Source organism: Pongo pygmaeus, chromosome 3, assembly GCF_028885625.2.
Source record: "Pongo pygmaeus isolate AG05252 chromosome 3, NHGRI_mPonPyg2-v2.0_pri, whole genome shotgun sequence".
Taxonomy (NCBI): domain Eukaryota; kingdom Metazoa; phylum Chordata; class Mammalia; order Primates; family Hominidae; genus Pongo; species Pongo pygmaeus.
In genome coordinates this window covers 55,097,379-55,114,546 of record NC_072376.2, presented here as the reverse complement: position 1 = coordinate 55,114,546, position 17,168 = coordinate 55,097,379, and the positions used below count along the sequence as shown (strand labels likewise).

The following is a 17,168-nucleotide window of genomic DNA, read 5'->3' as shown; positions in this document are numbered from 1 at the left end:
TGTGAAAACTCTGATTATATTTATATGTACCATAAATATACACAGAATTTTATTTACTTTTTTAAATAAGTCAGTATCTTACAAGGAAAATCAGATCCGATAGCTTTTTGACAAATAAAAGTTGTACTTACATCTATCATTCATAAGATCATGGGGTTCCAACATCACTGCTGATACTACTGTCAGAATATTTAAACTGCTTAACTCTTGGAGATCAAGTTAACTCGTTTATATTTGGCTTCTGTGTAAAAAAAATTGTAAGAATTAATATTTTGAAATATTTAATACCAATTTAGCACTGATTTCTTTTTTAAAAAACCATTGAAATACACAAACCGATGATTTAGTGAATATTTAATGTTTCCATAATATCAATCCTGGACTAATAAAGAGCTGCTTCTATTTTTATGTACATGGCATATTTAGGTCTAGTCTCATTTAATCTGATTATTTTGATAACATTATGATTTAGAATAACCTGGCTACAAAGTCTTAACTTTTGTTGCATCTTTGAAATTAAATGTTATTTTAAAGCTTTAAAAAAAAAAAAGAAATCAAGAAAACTTTCCTTCAGAATAACAAAAGTTAAAAGAATTTCTAAAGAATGAAATAAAAATAAGACTGAGGGATAAAGAAAAGAGAAAACTCTGGCCCTGGGCACTAGATATAAGCATAGATCTTCTCTAGAGACTCCAAAGTCAGGACCAACTTGTGTAAAGGAATGGGCCAGGGAGTAATGAGAACAGTGATTCATTAAACAGCCTTGTAACTGCCTCTTTATTTCTCTTGTAAACAAATAGACTGACAACAATGACTTTTACCCTTAGGCTCAAGTCAGTGAGCTGCTCTAGAAAGAGTTTGCAATCAGCCTTCCGTGTGAGAGCACTGGTTTCTGAGAGAGAAACAGCAGAATTTGAGATAAACACAGACTTGCATGATGGATTTGGGGGTAGGAGCAGAACAAAGAAACAACAATGAAATATCCTCCCCCTCATCATAGGTCCTCCTTCTCCTTCTCCTTCTCCTCCGCCTTCTCCTCGTCCTCCTCCTCCTCCTCTTCCTCCTCCTCCTCTTCCTCCTGCTCCGGTTTCTGAGAGAGAAACAGCAGAATTTGAGATAAACACAGGCTTGCATGATGGATATGGAGTAGGAGCAGAACAAAGAAACAGCAATGAAATCTCCCCCCACCCTGTCGTAGATCCTCCTTCTCCTCCTCCGCCGCCGCTGCCGCCGCCTCTTCTTCTTCTTTCTTCTTCTCTTTCTCCTTCTCCTTCTTCTTCTTCTTTCTTCTTCCTATTACTCACCTCCTCCTCCTCTTCTTTTTCTTTTCTAAGACAGGGTCTCACTCTGTTGCTCAGGCTGGAGTGCAGTGGTGCCATCATGACTCACTGCAACCTCAAGCCACCCTGCCTGGCTAATTTTTGTAATTTTTTGTAGACATAGGTCTTGCCATGTTGCCCAGGCTGGTCTCAAACGTTTGAACTCAAGCGATCCTCCCATCTTTGCCTCTAAAAGTGCTGGGATTACAGGTGTCAGCCATTGCACCTGGCCAATACTCTTTTTAATTTTTCAGATACTACTGGGAGAAAGGAGGTCTCTCTCCAGTTCCCTGCATGCTGGTTCTTTATCCCTATATCCTGTTGCAAAACTGTCACCAGGCCCTGCCCAATCACCTACAACCATTCAGGAATGTGGTCTGTTGAGGGGGAAAATCTGTATCTGTACCTATATATCTATATTTCTGTCTTACCTATTTCTATGTGCATCTTGCATCTATATATAAAGAAAACATATGCGAGACAACTACATTAATTACAGTAGCACTTTCTTATAGGAGCTTACTCCATGTGTAGTAGGTACATTGAACAAGAAAAATGTATGGAGAATAATCCTAAAAGCAACTTTATTTTTGTCTTCTTACTGTCTTTTTGTTCCACTGCTGAAACAGAAAAGACTTTTCATTAATCTTTGATGAAAACTCAGGCAATACCCATGACTTTTTAATTCACTCTTTGTTACTAGCAAGTGTTTTGGCGATTATAAATAGCAAAATACATCTTGATTCATGGCATGAAAGCCTCTGGTTTCTGTATTAATGGACAGTTTAATATTCATTCAAAGATAAGACTTTTTCTGGTTTCCCCAGCTTCTCTGGGTGGGCTGCCTGCTTTTAGATAATGGATATAGTTGAATTCTTTTCTCTTTCTCTCACTTATTTCCCTACTGACAAACTTCTCTTTCTGACCCTTCAAAGCTTTGAGAAGAAAGATAATGGGAAACTATTACTTATTTCACAGGATTGTGGTGAGAATTGAACTGATATACTGTATTTCGTGGAATTTAAGATGCTAATGGTTAAAAACCACACCTTTATATACCATTAAGAAAGAAAAAAAATACACGTTGCCAATTATACTGTGATACAGTCCTAATGTTTATTATCACTTCTAGTTTTTATTTTTTAATTATGGAAGAAACTCTTTTAAATTTTTTTATGCAATTTTTAAACATTCTACTACATACATAAAAATGAAAGCTGCAAGTGAAGTACATTTATTAATGTAATTCTAAAACGTCTTCATATTCCGTGTAATATAACTGAATTCCTGTGACTCAGTGTCATTGATGTCTGTATTTTTCTACATACTTTCCTGTTCTGTGTCATGAAGAATATTAATAATGGGACATTTCTTAAAATGTTCTATTACTGTTGATAGGATTTTCTTCCAAGTACCCGATATCTTTCCTATAAGTTACTTTCTTGATCTTTTCAAAAGACAGACAACAATCAGTATGCATATTCCTTCCTCAAAAGATCCTTAAATTGTTTATTCATTGAAATGTTTGGGGAGGAAATTTTCCAGTCATGTCATAGGAGGAGCAACCAAATCATGACATGCACAATGATCACTGTGTCATAACTGATCAATACAATCTACTGATTGTAAGATGCATCAGATTTCAGAGCTGTTACAATGTATTACAACATGACACCTTGAAATTGATGAAGTACAACACATACACCTGTGTGTCTGCAGCTTCTGCTGGTCAACTAGGGTGCTACATCCAGAAGTGAACCAAACCACAGCAGTGAACATTTCTTTGGTTTGTCCTGAAAATGAGCAATAGATCTCCCAGCTTCCCAATTTTAAATAGACTCTTTTAAGGCATTGTTAATCTACATACGAGATAGAGCATAGGACAAAACAGACAAGTCCCCACTCTCATGGACCTTATATTCTTGAGGGATTTTAGCTTGAGGTCCTTAGTAACAGCTGTTATATGGCTTTCTGTGTGACTTGGACAAGTGATTTTTTTTTTTCTGTGGAGTTGACCCCAGATTTGTATGAGTCCAATTTGTGGAAAGGTGATATAATCCTGTTCTTCAGGCAATAGATACTTTGTAAATAAGTTGGTTTTCAAATTGAGGTCACCTCAGGTCACTCTTGGAAACAGAAGGGTAGAGCGAGCTCAGCACCTAGTAGTTCCCACTAATGCCACACTTGGGAGATTTTGCTGCGGCAGCTGAATCAACAGCTGGGATTCTAAAATCCCTAACTTGCACATAGGATTTAGCTTTCTCACCCACAAAATTATGGTCCTATATTTACCATCTATGTGTCACTTTTTTATTTATGAAATTATATAAAAAAAGAATTTATTGGGACAGTAAAGAAATATTTTTGAAAACAATTTAAAAGCATAAATCAGTGGCTTAGAAATGCAGTTTTTGATAAGACACCATTCATTAGGCATAACAATAGCTCATTAATAAAGAAGAGGTATTGGCTAAGAACTTTTGATAGGGATTATTGATTGTTAAAAAGACACGAGCTATTAAAAAGGCTATTATCTTCTAAATTGCTACAGAGTTCATTCGATTTTAATATACAATGGAAAAATATGAAAGTTACCTTTGTGGCATCTTTGAAAGTTTTTTTTGTTTTTTGCCTGGGATTCAAAGGTCATATCTGCTTTTTTGCTAGAAGGTTTGCACTGAAGGAAGGGCTGCCAAAATGTAGGTCACTTTGTCAGGTACAGGACAGTTTGAGAAACAGGGGAAGCTGATTCTATCAGGCTAATATACACAGGTGAGATGCAAATCTCCCACCGACTGTTCCCATTGGTATCATTAGCCCTTCTCGCCATAAATAAATGCCTCGCTGAGAAAGTGCTTCTAGGCATTGTGCTGCCACTTCCGAGTGATATTAGCTTGCAAAAGAGGAAAGCCTAATCAAAGAGAAAGTGTTCCCCAAACAGGCTATCACTATAGACTGAGGCATTTTCTGGTCTGGGGAAAGAAGGGCTTGACTTTTTTGTGCTTCTGTAGAGTTATATGTCAGTTCTGATACATATTCTTCTCTTGGTAAGTAATCAGAAAGTTATTTTTACATCTCTGCAGTCTAGTTGTCTTGGGTTCATGTTCGTGGTATTTCATAGCTAGCAGGAACCTTAGAGATGAACCTCTTAGAGACAAGAAACATTTTCACCATCACCTTTTTTTCTAGAGTCACATGCTTATTTTTCTTATTGCAAATGATCAAATACAAATGGGAGTAACAGATTTTTTTTTTTAATGTGAATTTGGCAAGTCATCAACTCAAATATGCTGCTTAGGTTGGGAAAGAGAGAAATCATGTAGGATCCTGTTCTAAATGTTGTTACTTTTTTCTCCATATTTTGGATATGACAACATAAAGGCATGTTTTCTTTATTTCAAAACAGCTTTAGGTTATTAATATGATGTTATCTAAAATTTGATAATCAGAGATGATTTTGTTTGTTTTTCATAAAAGATTTCCAGTGTCAGTAATCCCATAAATGTATGGTCCTAATTTAAAATAATTATTCTGAAGTAAAAATAAGCAATTCTGTCACTATGGGGCTTTAAAGGAAAGGGCAGTGTTCCAAACCAATTATAAACAAATTGACCCTCTTAAGATTTTCCTTCTTACTCAAACAATGAGTAAAAACTGATTCTTTGCCAATAAGCCTCATGATTTTTTGTGACTAGGAAAAGCATGCTTCTTAATGAACCATTATCCCTCAGCCTTCATGATCCAGATGAGTAAATGCAACCCTACGCCTCATGAAGAATGATTGATTTAGTTACATGGGCATAATTGTTTCATTAAGAAGAATCAGTTCGTTAAAACTTAGGGAAATGAGTAAATTATAGGTGAGACTGGCTAGACTTACCTTGACATAAAGACAATCAAGTGAGGAGAAATCAATTGGCATTTATTTAATACTCTATGATGTGTGAAAACTATTCCAAGAAATTTAGTTGCTTTCTTTTCTTTTTGTCTCTCAACAGAGAGAAATCAAGTCGTTTTAGTTAAAAATGTACATTTTACTTATAAAGGTAAAATGTGATTTCAAGGTATATGAAGCTTTAGAGACAGAACTTCATTCTAATATATATTTGATAAGTACTGCCAACATAGACTGTTTTTGTAGCTAAGGCTGATTTGTTGAGGTTTTCTGAAGGGCAAAGGAGCATTATCTCTCTCTATATATCATATTATCCTGTGGGCAATATGATACGCCACTGATAGAACCATAGGGTTATAGGAATATAAAAATAATAATAATATATTAAATTTGTTTGACTTTTTTTGCAGTTTTTGTAAGGATTTTATTTCTCAGAGACCCTGAGAATGAGCCACTTCTATTTAATCCCTATTACTCATAGGAGCCACTTCTATTTAATCCCTATTACTCATATGAAAACTGAGTCTCAAAGTAATCTTAATGGTAGTTACCAGACCTAGCATTGATGCTAGGCCTCTTGGATCTTGAAAATAATCTAGATAATTCCACTTATTTTACATACATTTTATTATAAAAGGCTTAAACCATGTAGATGCAAAAATTAAAATAGAAAGTATCCCTTCTTTGCTACTAACTATAACCTTTTTCAATTTTCTACGAATCTTTTCAGACATAGTGCTATGAGTTTACACAAAAATGAATACATACATACACATATGCTTTCACACACATTATGTATGATTCATTTGTTTTTATAAATGTAATAAAATAAATGATAATTTTAAGTTTTTTTCTACAACTTGATTTTTTTAACTTAATATATGCAGAGAAACCCATATTTAAAATAACTATACTATTTTTTAAATTACTACATAGTATTGCTTAATATAGAAAAAACATAATTTGTATACCATTTACATATTTTGTTGGGCATTTATATAGTTTCTAACCTAATTTCTTTAAAAACAAGTGTATAGCTTGTACACATGTCTTTGTAAACATATAGGAATATTTTTAAAGAATAAATTCCTTGAAGTGATAGGCAATGAAAAATCACCTTTCATTAAGTTTCCACAAATTTTTACTCAATGAATTCACCAACTTACTTTATCAAAAATATATTTACAAATTTTTAAATTTATCTGTGCAATGAAAAATAGATACCAATTTCTTAACAGAATATTATGTTTGAACAGATTTTCATATATGATTAGTGGCCACTTTTATTCTTTTCTCTGTGAGAAACCTCTAAATAAACTTTGACCGTATTTTCTATTGGATCATTTATATTTTCCTTTTGATTTTTTGGAGTAATTTACATATTGAGAATATTAAGCTATTTTTTTCTAAATTAAAAGTAGTTTCTTTATTTTGACTTTTAAGTTTTTATTGATAGCTTTTGTATTTTAGAAGTTTTGCATTTTTATGTAACTCTATAGGTCAATCTTTTCCTTTATGACTTCTGTGTTTTGTGTCATACTTAGAAATAATTTGTTACCTCCAAACTAATAAAAGCATATCATTAATATCTTTCATATATTAAACTATTTAAGCTACTAGAATGTTTGTTAGGTAGGCATGAAGTATGGATTTCACTACTTTTTTTCCAAATAATTCTAAACAATTACCTTTAAACTATTTGTTAAATAAACTGTATACTTCTTACTAAATTCAAAGGCCAACTTAATAATGTATGAAATTGTTATTTATATATAATATCAGTCTGTTTCTGCAATCTCCCTTCTGTTCATTGCTTCACTTGCCTATATCTGTTCTCATTACCTCACCGGTTTACTCTGCCTTTCTAAAAGCTTTTACTGGAATATTCTACTACAGTTAAAAAAAAAAAAGCTGTCTATTTTTGTCATTTTTTTCTCTTCTGTAGAGGTACTTCATTCATTAAAATCAGTTTTTCTGATACCATTAAAATGTTTTTTTTTTTTTAAAGGGCTGTCATTTTGTTTGTAAATAAATTGGAAAGAACTGACATCTTCATGCTGTTGCCTCTTCTCATCTTGGAACACTTTATATATTTCCATTCATTTAAGAGAGAGAGTGAGTGTGTGTTTTTTAGTAGATGTCATAGTCCTTTTTTATTATTTCTCATTAAACTCATATATTTGTTAGTTTTGTTCCTAGAAATTTCATATTTTTCAACAGTATGTTTTCTTTTATAACTTGTTATCTTGTTTATAGGAAAACTATTAATTTTCACTGTTGATTAGTACATGGCAACCTTAATAATTAGTAAATCAAATAGCATTTGAATTATATTTTAATTTTCTTGGCAGAAAATTATATTATCTGCAAGAATGATAATTTTCATTTTCTTTTAAGTATTCATATTTATTGGTTTTATTAGCTTTATTATATTGACTATAATTATATTACTGTCTTCTCAAATTTAGTGGAAACACTTCTTACATGTTCTCTCTATTTTTTAATAAAAATATTTATTTGGTCTTATGAATACAGAATTGATTATTTTATTTTTATTTCAAATGCCTAGGTATTATAATTGTATATAATAGTTATTTGTACTTTTTATATTTTTATTCTATTTTTAGTTATGCTCGTATAGGTGGCTAACAATAAGCATATTTTTCTCTTGATGAAAATTGAAAATACTTATTTTTTATATTGTTATTTTTTAAAAACCATTTTTGGTTTTAGTAATAAGTCTTCCATTGATTTTTCTTCTTTCTTTAGTTTTCTTGCTTATAAAAATTTTGTAATTCGTGAATTTATGTTTCCAGATTTAGTAATTTCCTTTTGACTCTTTGAGTTCCTTTTCTGACATATATAAAAAATCTTAGTTTTTTGGGGTTGTTTTGGCTGTGTATAAAATTCAAAACTCAAAATAAAATAATGTTCCTTTTGTGGAATAATGTCCTAGGATTTTATGATATTGATGAAAAGATATTCATATGATTCTCATTTTTTGTAACTATACTGTGTTACAGAAAAAAGATAGCAAACCTAATTTAAAAAGGGCAAGTTATAAAATAAGAACAACTCAAATGACTAACAGTTACATGAAGAGATGCTCAAACTCATTTGTAATCATACAAATGAAAAAAATTAAAATGCAATCCTACATTATACTCATCAAGTTGAGAAAAAAAGCTATAGTTTTATAATTCTAAGTATTGAAAGATATTTAGGTAGAAAGGAATCTTGTGCCTTGATGTTGAAAGTATTGACTGGTTCAGCTGCACTGGAAACACACTTGATGATATTAAATATGCCTATCCTCCAACTCAGTAGTCCAGCTCCTAAGTGTATGTTCCAGAAAAGCTCTCTCACAAGATGTGTGGAGATATGGATGATAATTTGTAGTAGCAACGAGTTAGAGGCAATCTGTCTATCACTGGGAGAATGAAGAAGTTCAATGTAATGGTTATGCTGTAGCATGCAGCAGCTGGAAACCATGAGTAGATGCACACACGGACCATGATCACTCCTAGAAACATAGTGGTGAGTGAAAAAAGAAAGAAACATAATGTTTTCAGCACAATACCATTTATATATTTGAAGTAGATAAATGTAGAAAACGAAATGTCATATAGTCCCAGTAACATGAAAGAGCAAAAGGACAAGAATAACCAATATGATTCTGAAAAATGAAATTAGGAATAGGAGAGTACCCATACTAGATATCAGGACTTATTATAAAGCTATAATCTTTAAAACAGGTACTCTTATAAGGAAGAGAGGAGAAAAGAAGAGAAGACAAGAGAAGAGAAAGAGAAGATTGGAAATAGACGCATGCGTTTATTGAACTTTAATTTATGACAGAAGTGGCATAGTTAGTAACTGAGGAGTGGAAGGACAATATAAACAGATAAATTGAAAAATGCTTATTGATATGGAAATATTAAAGGAGAAATATACCATGTGCCCACTGATAAAAAATAAATGGAATGTTCATGAAAGGTCCCAATTACTGCTACAATAATTTTTTAAATAATTAGGCATTTAGATTTTATGTACTTTTTGATTTGAGTAGTTTAAAATGTTTTAAATAACATTAAATATTATTATAATTATAATAATTATTATTTTTGAGACAGAGTCATCTTGCTCTATTGCCCAGGCTCTAGTGCAGTGGTGCGATCTCGACTCACTGCAACCTCTGCCTCCTAGGTCCAAGTGATTCTCATGCCTCAGCCTCCTGAGTAACTGGGACTACAGGCGTGTTCCACTACACCTGGCTAATTTTTGTGTTTTTGTAGTAGAGACTGGGTTTCTCCATGTTGGCCAGGCTGGTCTTGAACTCCTGACCTCAAGTGATATGCTTGCATCGACCTCCCAAAGTGCTGAGATTCCAGGTGTGAGCCACTGCACCCGGTCCATTAAATATTATTTTAATTATATTTGGTCAAATATTTTTGTTTCTTTCCTGAATTTTAACACTATTTAGAATGATTACATAGTTGTTAGCTAATAGAATCTGTAGTTCAAAAATTATTTTGTGACTTATTGAGCATTTCACTTGATCAATTTTTTAAATGTTTCATGATCTCTTAAAAAGAAATGTAAGTAGCATGTTATAGTAGTATCTTCCGCCATCATAATAGCATGTTCTATATGTATCATGTGTCATACTTCTGTCGTTTTTATTAGTGCTTTGCTTATTTCACAGATTCTGCTTTTGTTTATTTGTTTCTTAATAAACTTTCTAAATCTGCTAGTTTGGGAGGTTTTGACTTTCATATTGGTGCACATTTAACTTTATAAATTTATATAATATGCTTGATCATCTGTTTACTGATGCATAGACTTCAGAGAGTGTCTTCTCTTAACTGTCCACTTAGATTGATGAAAAAATAACAACCACTCCTGATTTTAGTAGTTTTGTTGGTTTTCATACATATGAAATGCTACTGAATGAATAAAAATCAAATGTAGATCTATTTTTCTATTGTTCCTTCCACAGTGTTACTTTTCAGATAAGAATATGGGCAAATAATGATTACAGATTCCATCTTTGGTTTTATCCTTTTTGCTAAACATTTTATTTTGAGGTATAGCTGGTCAATTCGATAGCTCATGATCTTAAAAATGTCTTTGTATTCTCTTTCTTTTTTTTTTTTATTTCAATTATTTAGCCTCATTGACTACATCATTTCTCCAGGCAGAAGGTGCAAAAGACAGCAAAACTTGAGGGCTTTGACCAAGGACGTGCTAGGAGAGGACGTGGGAAATGGATTGTTCCTTGAACATTTTCCCTGGGCCATTCTTTTCCTTTTTTATTTTTATTCTGGTTACATGGGGCTTTCAAGACTCAAGCAATTGTTTGTTTTATTTTTTACTTTGACTTTTTTAGCATTTGAAATGTTTTTATAATGAAAAATTTAAATATATACAAAATATGAGAAATTATATAATTCATCCCCAGATATGCATCACCCAGCTTCCATAATTATTAATTCTGCCCAATTATTTTATCTATACTACCATGCTGTTTCTCTTCCTTTCTCCCGGATTAGTTTGGAGAAAACACCAGACATTATATCACTTATAAGTATTTTGAACAGATCTCTAAAAAATAACTCATTTAAAAATATAATCCCTATTATGACACACAGAGTACTAACAAAAATTCTGTAATGTTTTTGAATATACAAAAATTGTTTACATTCCCACAATTCTCAGTCTTTTTAAGAAATTAATTATTCAAATCAGGTGCCAGACAAATTCTATGTATAGCAATTAGTGAACGTATTTCTTAAGTTTCTATTAATCTTTAGCTCCTGTCTCCAACTCAGTTTTTTTTTTTTGGGTAACCATTTGTTGAAGACAGCTTAAAGACTGTGTTATAGTTTCCCCTAGTCTATATTTTGCTGATTGCATTATTTTTTGTTTGTTTTGTTTTTGTTTTTGTTTTTTGAGACAGACTCTCGCTCTGTTGCCCAGGCTGGAGTGCAGTGGCATAATCTCGGCTCACTACAACCTCCGTCTCCCAGGTTCAAGTGATTCTCCTGCCTCAGCCTCACGAGTAGCCGAGATTACAGGCATGCAGCACCACACTTGGCTAATTTTTGTATTCTCAGCAGAGGTGGGGTTTCACCATGTGGGCCAGGCTGGTCTCCATCTCTTGACCTCAAGTGATACACCTGCCTTGGCCTCCCAAAGTTCTGGGATTATAGATGTGAGCCACCGTGCCCTGATCACATTCTTGTGGTATTTCTGAATGGGTCCACTGCTCCTTTTCTTATAAATTGATCAGACTGGGGCTTGAATTTTTTTTGGCAAAAAGATTTGTCAGGTACTATTATATTTCCAGTAAAAGGCCCTTAATATCTGACTGTTTCTCTTTTTGTGAATTTAGTAGCCATTGATGATTACTGCTAGATCCATTATTTCATAAAGGGTTATAAAATGATGATATTGTAATTAAATGACTAATTATTATCTGAACTACCTTGATGAATAAAAATTATCTTCCATCAAATATTTGTTTCTCTGAGTTCAGAGCATGTAGGATAGAACTGCAATATAGATGTGTTGCTAATTTTCTTATTTACCAGTATTCAAAATAATGAGTTGGCTCCCAGTATCTTTGCAGGTTGATCAATTTTGTTTTGTAAAAATATATATTATTAAGAGCTTATGGATTTTGAACACCTAATTTGTCTTAACTAAGTAAAATTGTAATTCTTATTGGTGTTCAAACTTTCCCAGCTTTGGATAGTGTGAGTTTCTCTCAGTTGACTCCTGAGTCCTTTTTATGATGATCACAAGTCTTTGTATTCTTACTGTCTGATTTGACAATATGTTCTACATGCAACATGTGTATTTCCTGTCCCATCTTGAAATCTAAAATTTTTTTAAGAACACTAGCTCCTTTGTGAGAAATGCCACTTGGAGACAAAAATCTGGGTGAAAGAATACTTGTTTCTGCTGCCCAAGAACAATAAGTACTGCCCAGTTCACTTTTTTAGTGAACAGAAGTATCACATATTTAAAAAATATATACAATATATCATATGATATCATATGTTCATGTTTATACTCCAAGTCAAATTTAGCAAATTCAGGAATTCAGGATTTTTTTCTTAACCAAATTCCTCTCACACGTGTGTCGCCTTTCTCTCATGATCAAAATTCCAATTCTTAATGATATCATTATTATTTATTTGCTTTGTCCTATGTAGCACATTCAGGAAAACCATAGTAGCACTCAAAAGTCTGATTACTGAAAACAGTTTGAGGATTTTTTCTTTTCTAATGTTTTTCTTAGTGGATATCACATTGGGAATAAACAACCAATTTACTCTGTTTTAACACTCACTTGAAAGAAATATTTCCTCCCAATGTAGTTATTTTTATTAATTCTATACAAGCTGTGCCAATTTTTTATTAACTTGTTAGAATTTTAAAATTTAAAAACAACTTCTGTTTAGTAGTTTTGGAAAATATTTGTATAATACTTTTGACTCTATTTCCTTAGATCTGAAAACTGGTTTTGTTTGTTTGTTTTAGGTTCATTTCTCCATTTTTGAATAATGTAAGCAAATATATTATTTCCCCTTTCCAAAATTAATGGTAGTATTCTATGTATAATTTTCTTCACATTGGACCAAATTGCTTTTTAAAGATCTTATGAAATTACAGAATCTTCCCTTCACTCCATGCTATTAAACCACATAAACATTTATTGAATACCTTCTAAGTGCAAAGCACAGTACTTTGTTTTGTGGTTGATGAGACAATGAAGTAGATTTTACCTTTAAGACACTTTTACAAATTTTTTTCTATGCTTTTTGATATTGCAGAGATCTAAAAATATCACTTTGGATGTTCAGATAATATACTGATTGTTGAATAGTTATTGGTTAAAAAAGTCAAAGGATAGTATTCTGTGTAAAATACTAACAATAAGGAAAAACAAAACAGGCATAATGTAATTATTCCAGAAATTGTAGATCTTTTATGACATTATGATCAATAAACTATAAAACATAGACTGCATCTATAAAGCACCTTGAAAGATGAATAGCCTCTGTGTGTGTGTGTGTGTGTGTGTGTGTGTGAGAGAGAGAGAGAGAGCGGGCAGGCAGAGAGAGAGAGACAGAAAGACAACATAGATTCAAGAATGTGTGCTAAACATTTGCTTAGCAAGTAAGCTCATTTTTCCCATTATTTTGATATATAGCAAAGTAAAATTTCTTATTAATATGTAATTGAGTTAGGTACCCTTATTTAGACATTTGGATTTATGAAAAATTCCCATAATGATTTCAATGTGCAGGTTTATAATTATAAATAGGAGTCCACTTAATTTGACTGTTAATATGCTAAGGTTTATAATTTACATGACTTCTCTTTCTAACATGATCTGTGAAGTAGTTTACATTTCAAACTTTGCTTGGATTCAACTGAATTTATTTTAATGATTATCAATATGGTCTTAGCTCACATTCCCAAATGTAAAGGTATCTTTGACAAAGATAAGGACGTTTGAAAATACATTTTCTTGAACATTAAAATTTAACAGTGAGTTGAATGTGACTTGATAATATTCACTTTTAACTGTGAATAAAATAAGCTTATCATTATATATTAGCACTGCTATATTGATCTTTCAGATTTAATTTAACAAAATTCTAATCTTTGAGCAAAAATTTTTCTATTTTATCTATTTTGGTAATCACCAATGATCCTTGCCTCCTAGTATTTAACCACTTGTGTTCTTTCCTCCCACATTGGATCCAACTGGATTCAGCAAATTTTCTTCTGTACCTTCCACTAATGTTATCACTTTTTATGGTATTTGCATAAGTTGATAACTGTCAAATCTATGATGTGTTTTTAAAAAAGACATTATCTAGTAAGGTTCTAGGCAAACTGCTCATCTCAAGAATTCAGTTAGTGGATGATGGATGATACTTTCCAAATGGTTAGTCATGGCTGGAAATGTGTCAAAGCTTGGAGGAAATGTAATGACAGGTGAGCAGTGTGGCAGTGTGGTAGCACTGGGACAAAGTGGAAGGAAAGAGAGATTGTTAATACCTTTGGAAATAAAACGTAGGAGCATAAGAGCTTAAAAAGAGTTTTTAAAGATGCCTACCAGTTTGGTGGCACAGCTGTGTGCCACACTTTCAAGAAAGCCTACGGTCAAACTCTTCTGATTGGTTAATGTGTGAGAAGATGAACTCATATTCTTTGTGGTAAATCCTGGGTTTTATAGCCTGAGAATGCCAACCTAGTTTTACACTAATTATATCTTTTGTTTCATCTCTCTTCTTCCTTGAACTCATTGTCCTCTCTCCATCCACAGCCCAAATCTGCTCTTCTGACTCTCCATCAGTGCATGTCAATACCATCCAAGTTATGACTCAAGATGGAAACAAGAAAGTCATCCTTCACATTTGCCTACCCCTTAATTTTCGTAGAGTCTCTTAAAGATTATTCCTGAAATATCTCTCAAATTTGTCTTTTTTGATTACAACCTTACTGACATTGCAGTAAGTTAGAAACTCAACATCTGTAGTCTAAACCGTTAAAATAACTGCTTGACTTTTCCAGTCTCTGTGTAGCTCTATTCTCTCCATTTTCACTAAGTTTCTTGCAAAACACAGACATGATACCGCCAAATTTTCAATCAAATACCTTTAGTGGCACTGAGTTATCTACTGTTAAATCACCAGACACCTCAAGAGAGCATTCAAGATTCATCATCTTGAACCAATTTACTTTTGGGCATTCTCCAAAAGAATTCCCTTGGTAGTAAATAGTATCTATTGCTGAGGCTCTTGGCAACATTTGGTGGGACAAAGGATGGGCAATGGGCAACAGGAAGGGCAATCTAATCCTTCTCTCCCCACTCCCCCGACTTTTTTAAGGATGGTAGATTTAGAGTTGGGATAGAGAAAGAAAAGCCATTGAAATTTGATCTCTCTCTGTGCCTTATAAAGGAAGTCTGGTCCCCAGGCAAAAAGGGGTTTATTTCAAGAAGGAGTAGTTACCATCTTAGTTTCAAATTAAACTATAAACTAAATTTCTCCTAAAGTGAATTCAGCCTATGCCCAGGAATAAACAAGGATAGTCTGGAGGTTAGAGGCAAGTTGGGGTGGGTTAGATCAGATCTCTTTCACTCTCATAGTTTTGTCACTGTTACGGTTTTTGCAAAGGTGTTTTCACAAAGCCTGCAAAGTGGTTGAGAAACACAAAGAAGGCCAATGGGCATCTGAACTGCATAGAATAGTCAGTTTTATTGCTTAAAATGTATTTGCAAGAGTAAGTCTGACTATAGTAATATAAATGACTTTGCTTTTTTAGTTTTTCAATACTTAATAATAAAATATATCTTAATTTTATATTCATCTTTTTCTTTGTTAGAATAATTACAATGAATTAGAAAAATTATGAATGATCTTTAGATACTCATTGCAAGAACAAGTCACATGTCCTAAATGTAGAATGAGATATTGTTTTCATAAGAAATATCTTTCATTACAGACATAAATATCCAGAAATGTTATATGAATGTTACACAAAGTTCTGTCAGCACCATAGGGCAAGAAATTCCAGTCAATGCCATTCAAATAGTTTCATATGAATATAAAAGGACATGCTATCTACTCTTCCTGTCAGTTTTCTTGGACAGTTTGAACTTGCTCACCTAATGTGGTTACGTTAGGTAGAATTTATCTTTTTTGTTCAAATCATAGATCTTTTTTCCCTTTACCTAGAGGAATTGGCAAGTATACAGCTTTTGACTTACTGTAAAACTTTCAAAGTCATCACTTTAAACAGATCTTTACTTTAAGATCTTAAGAAGACTGTCAGTAACTAAAGGAGTACCATGGTGATTTAGTCAATTGGTGACTTGCAGGAAGTTATTGTAAGTCAATATGTAAGGTTCATCAGTGCAGTGTCTAAAGCAGCAGAAATTGACTTGCAGGCATAGGTGTACTTCAGTATTGTAGGTATTAGCTTCGTTTGTCAATAAGGAGAAATGAAAGCCGAGAAAGATTATTAATTGGGTTTGCCAAAGTTACAAAACATTGGAGTGACAGGTCCAGAAAAAGAGCCATGTTGTCTGACACCCAAATTCCATCTCAAAGTCCTACATAATATTGCCTCCAGCTAAATGCTATTGGTTTGGTGGATAGCAGGCTCAATGCAATGCTTTTTATTGTGACTTTTCGATAATTAATGACTAGGGATGCCTTCTCTGTTCTTTCTAAGATGTTAAACTGTTTCTCAGTGAGTTCTCAGCCATGAATCTCTGCTCTGTACTTGCCTATATTTCTCGCCCCATTGACTTCACAGCGAGATGGAATATGGGAAAGATGTAAAGCCTCTGCCCTTTTTTCCATTAGTGACAATATTTTTCCAGTTCAGTTACAGGTTTAAGCACAGGCTCTTTGTTAGCCAATTCATCTAACACCTCACTCACGCTGAGTCCCAAAACACACAAATGCCTCCTAAATCTTTATGTTCTTATTCTATTAATTTCAGAGAAAAAATGATATTTCACCGTATTTTACTTTATATCTTTTTATCATGAAATATATATGAGTTCTGCAATAACTTACTGGTAATATGGATTACCAAGAATTATTGATTAAATTCTACTCATTTGTGGGCAACTACTTTTTAATCCCATTTCTCATGGACTGAGATTTATTTCCCAAATCAGATTTGCCTTTGTGATAGGTAGCAATATTTTGAGAAATGTAAATAATGACATTGATGTCTTCCAGTCAATAAATAGAATAATAAATTTAATTAATTTTCTTACCTCATCCCAAAGGCAATTGAAAGTTGAAGACTTTTCTGCTCCAAACTCTGCTGAGCACACTTGCAAAAGTGTTTCTTAATAGAAAATAAAATAAAATAAAATAAAAAAGACTGTTGCAAGATGCAAAGGAAAGAAAATG

The 17,168-nt window shown here is 32.8% G+C and overlaps 1 long non-coding RNA gene across 1 annotated transcript in view; it reads left to right on the top strand.

Annotated features, from left to right (window-relative positions):
• Window positions 1–14,802, top strand: part of LOC129035599 (uncharacterized) — a 61,849-nt gene extending 47,047 nt beyond the window's left edge. Inside the window, exon 3 of the long non-coding RNA XR_008502246.1 lies at window positions 14,561–14,802. This is a non-coding gene — a long non-coding RNA (uncharacterized LOC129035599). The remainder of the gene's footprint in view (window positions 1–14,560) is intronic.
• Window positions 14,803–17,168: the final 2,366 nt, after the last annotated feature.